A 6,128-nucleotide genomic window follows, 5' to 3' on the forward strand; every position below is an offset into this window, starting at 1 on the left:
ACAACTCCTCAACCTTGGGTACGTACTATCCATGATATATCTGAGAAAATGTAAGATCTTTGTTTGAGTGTAATGGAAATGTGGTAGCCAAGGACTGGCATAGGTAGAGCTAGGTCATTGCCTGACCACTGTTACAACTGTGGGGAAGAAGGTTACTATGCTTGAGATTTCCTGCATCCACCCAGTGAAAGAGGAGGTATGTATCCGTTGTTTGGCAAAGGCAGAGAGAAAGTCTAACAAGGTCATCCAGGAGGCAAAGCCAAACACAATCAAGTACAGATGGGTACCAAAGATTAAACCATCATCCACAATTGTGACCATGGAATGTAGTACTCATGCTACAAATAGTGATTATCAAACAATCAAAGAACAAGCTCAGCTACTACATAGTATATTCTTCAAGAAAGTTCCAAAACAGGATACCTCGCCATCAAAAACCCTTGCTTGCAATACTCAAGACCCACCTCTTGCACCGTGTAGTGTGTTTACATGCATTGACATTAGTAGCATGCTAGGGTCAATCACGGTCATGCATAGACACGATTTTCTCACCTATGCACTGCACAACCCAGATGGTACTCTATCGTTCTGGAGGACTTGAGAAAGGAGGGGGGAGGGGGGGGGGGGGGGGGGGGGGGGAGACATTCTGAATGTGGACCCAAGCACAGGAATTTGGAAGAGAACAGGGTAATGTTTTGAAGTAATTGTGTGTTAACGTGTGATTTTTTTTTAACATTAAATGAGATGTCCTAGTAACCAGGGGAGAATGTAATATGATAACCACTAGGTGTGTGTATATATTGTAAATACATGTCAAAAAGCCAAAAACAATGCAATTTTTACTCTTTGTGAGTTTTCAGGTCAAAAATATAATCAAAATAGAGAAATCCACAAAATACGGCCAAATAATAAAATTAGAAGTGTTTTCGTATTTCTAAACGAGGAATGAAATTTTTATGAGTGGTTTGGATAATTTTGTTCAATTATTGTTAATAAAAGCTAATAAAAGTTCAAAATAAATAGTTAAATAAGCAAGAATGTCAAAATTGAATTTTTACTTCAAATGCCAAATCTCAAAGATCAATGGATAGGCTAGAAATTTTTTGGGACAGGTCCTATTAAAAAGCTCGACGACCACTCCGATTAACTAACCACATGATACAACTTGCAACAGAAAGGTCCTCCGACTTTGGTTTTCAAAAAATTTCAACTCAAGAGTATGCCGTGAAGCCTATTAGGCTCCATGGGTAGGTATAGGATGGGGGGTGTCACGAAAGTCCGTGTATGTATAGTCCTTTGGGCCATTTCTACTCTCATTTGCATTCTACTTCCTAGAGAGAGAGAGAGTTCTAGCTTGTGGTTTTTGGCGACCTTTTGTGCGCTTCTACGCATTATTTGTCAGACTTACTCACTCTATCCATGAGGGGTAAGTTCCTAACTATACCAAGAATTAGCATTTTGATTATCACTATATCAACCACCAAGGCTGAAGGGAGCACGACAACACAGAGTAATCCGAGAACTTTGGATAACAATAACGGGTACACCGGCCACACCAGACATCCAAATAGCACCTGAACTAAACCATAGGCTCATCACTCGTAGGAGAATACATTTGTAATCTCCAAAGTAAAAAAAACTTCCAAAAAAGCTGATGTAATATCTTAGGCATGCAAACGTAAAAGGATCATCTCTAGAGCAAATTTGGACCAAGTGTAGATACCATCATGTAAAAGAACTTTAGAGATTTGGGGGTGCATTAGAGTCCAACTCATCAAGATAGAGAAAAATGAGCATATCTCCACCGCAAAGAGACATTTTGACATTTTGCACTTCTGTACAAAATATTGATCCGTTTGACCTTAAAGTCAAGGGGGACGCTCTACACACTACATTTGACCCCTACTAACCTTTAGTGGGCACACAAATACCGGTTAAGGACTCCAAATCAAGTGGCTCAAAAGAGGACCATTAACTTCATCAAGATCAACACCAAGTGCAAGATACACAACCAAGGCCATCACCCACCATATAAGTAACATAGTAGAAGCTAGATAGAGCAAGTTGGAGCCATAAATGACAATAAAATGGAAAGTTTATCTTAGGTGCACCAAAGATGATCTGCCATGTTTGAAGAACTTTTTGCACATTTTTTCACATAAGCATGATTTCGTTAGGTCACACATAGCCTACATCAACCTAGTACACTCTTCGCATGCATGCATTACCCTATGATACACTTAATCGCCCAAAAGATTATAAAAATGGACACAATTGACTTCTAGCTTGTCAAATGAGCCCAAACTTCATCAACTGCCAATTTCCAACCCTACAAAGCCAACCAAGTTGAAAGAAGACCAAAATGATTCAAACCAGACAAGCCTATCTTAGGCGTGCCTAAGATAGAATTGTGACCAGAATGACTTGACTTGTCAATTTTATCCACGTAAATGTTTATAGGGCTCGCATGAAGCACCTGAAAATGCAAAGAAGGTAGATCTAGCCGAACGAGGAGAGGAGCCTAAACTTGCCTACATTGCAAATGACTTGACTGAAGAAGAGGAGGATCTTTTTCTAAGCTTACTGAAAGAATACCAAGATATCTTTGCTTGGTTTTATAAAGATATCAAGGATGTTGATCCAAAAATCTGTCAACATACCATATCTATGAGAGATGATGTGAAACCAAGTAGACAAAGGCCATATACTTATAATGAAACATTTGCCAAAAAGATCAAAGAAGAGATAGAAAAGTTAAAGGAAGCTGAATTCGTTTATGAAATTGAACACACTAATTGGGTGTCTCCGATTGTGGTGGTATCCAAGAAAAATGGAAAATTAAGAGTGTGTATCAATTTCAAAAAAGGGAATGCAGCTTCCATTAGAGATAACTTTCCTCTTCCAATCACTGAGCTTCTAATCACTTTCGTGTCTGGACTGATGAGTGTGAAGAATCCTGCATGAAGCTTAAACAAGCTCTCACTTAAGTCCAATATTGAAAGCACCAAATTGGAATAAGATATTCCATATACATGTTGGTGTTTCCAATTTTACCATTGGATGTATATTAGCTCAACCAAGAGACGGGAGAATTGATTTTCTTATTTCTTATGCTAGTAAACAATTGAATGTGACAGAGAAGAATTATACAACCACTGAAAGGGAAGGATTAGGGATGATCTATGCCATAAAAAAGTATAGACATTACTTGCTAGCCAATAAATTTGTGTTCTTTATGGAACACCAAGCTTTATTGTACTTGGTCAACAAGCTATGTAACATAGGAAGAATAGTGAAATGGTTCATCATTCTTTTGGAATTTGATTTCATTGTTGTAAAAAAGAGCACCACACACCAAAGAGAACATCAATTATCAAGAATAATTTCAAGAGAACCACCAAAAGGGGTAGACAATGATCTACCAGATGCATATCTGTTCTCCGTGGAAATGATACCCCGTTGTTCAAAAAAATATGGTTTCATTGATGACCATCGCTCAAGTGGATTCTCAAGTACCACTTCATATTAAAGTAGGATTAATTAACTATGTATCAATTACTAGCTGGAAGACTATATGAAAGAAATTGAGATGGAATATTGCTTTTGTGTATTAATCTCAAGGAGAAAACCCAATACCTAAGTCAAGCACACATTACCATAGTAGGACTTCACTTTGCGGAAGACCAAACTATGCAACGGATCTTGAGACTTGGAGTATTTTGGCAAACCATGAGAAGTGATGTTCACTCATTTGTAAAACCTATCTTCAATGCTAGAAATAAGCACCCATATCTCATGTGAAATTATTTAAGATTTCACTTATTCCTAAGTGGAGTAACTATCTAGTTACTTACTTATCAAGTACAACATTTTCGGAGGATATGAGTAAACGCCTCCAAAGAGCTATTGAAACAGAAGCAAGAGACTATTCTCTTATTGGAAAGGAATTGTATAAGAGAGTAAAGGATCAACCTTTTTGTCTTTGTGCAAATGAAGATGAATACATCCCCACTCTAGAACAAGCACATGTTGGATTAGCTAGAGGTCACTTTTCTAGTGAAACCACCACTGGAGCAATTTTAATGGCACGCATATGGTGGCCAACACTTTTTGCAAATGCCAACAAATATGTTCAAATATGTGATGCATGCCAAAGAGAAAAAATTACACGCAGGATAGATAGCATGCCTTTAAGACAATGATGGGGCTAGAGCTTTTGCAAAATGCGGCATAGATTTTGTTGGACCAATAGAACCACCTGCTTCTAGAAATCAAGCTCAATGAATCATAACTATTTGACCAAGTGGGCACAGGCTCAGGCAACTAGAAAGAATGATGCTAGAACCACAGCCGCATTCTTGTATGAGAATGTATTCACGAGATATGGACTTCCAATAGAAATTTTCAGTGATAGGGGAACTCATTTCCTCAAAGAGGTAATTGAGTATCTCTACTGAATGAATTTATGGTCATCCATAACAAATCTGCTCCCTATCATCCACAAGAAAATGGACAAGCTGAGCACACGAATAAAATTCTTAACTCGGTATTGACTAAAGTGTTTACTTCAGGGGGAACTAATTGGGAAATGAATCTACATACCACTCTATGGGCTTAGAGAGTTCCATTCAAGACAGGTTTGAATGCTACACCCTTTAATCTTGTTTATGGTCTTGATACCATACTACCGATAGAATTTCTGTTGCTGACACTAAGGGTAGAAAAAGATCTTGAGTGGACCAAACATGAATTTTCCTCTTGAGTACTCGAAGTTGGGATTCATCAATAACCCACTATCATTTCATCTTAATTCTTTGCTTTGCTGCATGTATCTTCTCTAGCAAATCAGTGGTTAGTGGCAAATGGTACTTCTTTAAGCGGCATCCACTAATCCTGTTAGCCATTGGTTCACCATCTAGATTGGACAACTTAACTACTCTCCACTTGGAGATACATCTTCCATGATAAACGGTCCATTTCCATTCTTCTTGAATTTGGGAATGTATTGCTTAAGGGGATAGACTAAAACTAGGTCCCTTTTTTGAAGATTTTTGTGACTAGATGTGAATCAAAAAATTGTTTTTGCTTCCATTTTTGTGCATAGATGTGAGCTATAGCTATTAACCTTTGCTCATCAAGCTTTTCTAAGTCTTCAAGCCTTTCTTTTCAAAAATCAACAATCACCTATTCCCATCAACACTTTGGAACCAGATGACAGACTATGGGAATTGAAGAATGATGTAGTATCAATGGATGATGAATGGTTGGATGGAATAAACCTTTGTATAATGATACTACTAAACAATCATAGCACAAATGCATTAGTAGATATCGGAGCTTGAATAAATGCAGTTATTTATTCCACTTACAAGAAAGCGACGAATCAGTCTTTAGCATCGTGAATATCTGTTATAAAAGGATGCAACAAAAACCCAACACCAGCATTGGGAGTAGTCAACTTGAATGTAATAGTACATGGATGTTCATGCCCTCATCAATTTGTATGCATACCAAATGAACATATGAATAAAACAATGATTCTTGGAATCTCATGGATGCGGACGTACAAGGTAGTACCAAATTGGGACACCAATTAACTCAAGCTATTACCTGAAGGAGGACAAGTCATCGTTCCAATTGCACCGAGCAAAGAGGAATGAAAAATATGTCAACCAAAAAAGAAACAAGTGATTAATCAATCTAAGTCAACCTCTAGACAAAAAAATGCTACAAGTAGCATGCAAGGAGTCAGGCAAATATGGGTACCAAAAGCACAAATCAAGGATAATCCGTCTCAGATTTGGGTGCCTAAAAACTCATCTACCATACTGAAGAAAGTTTCACATCTGACAACTCCGAGAAAAACACCTTTCAGAAGAGAAACAAGCACTAGATGGGTTTGGAGAAAGAAGGATTATTTATCTTCTCCACAAATTGTAAATCTGATGAAGTAGTGAAAAGTTAAGTTTAAAAACACTCAACCACAACATTTCATCAACGAAAAACCAAAACACCAATGCAAAGTTAAAGCTTAGCAACCGTCATCATTGATGCCTATGGCTCAGGAAATCAATATGCCAAAGTATCCAGATGGTACAATCAGACAAAGAGCACACAAATTACAGAAT

Source organism: Adiantum capillus-veneris, chromosome 25, assembly GCF_014529385.1.
Source record: "Adiantum capillus-veneris isolate H3 chromosome 25, ASM1452938v2, whole genome shotgun sequence".
Taxonomy (NCBI): Eukaryota; Viridiplantae; Streptophyta; class Polypodiopsida; order Polypodiales; family Pteridaceae; genus Adiantum; species Adiantum capillus-veneris.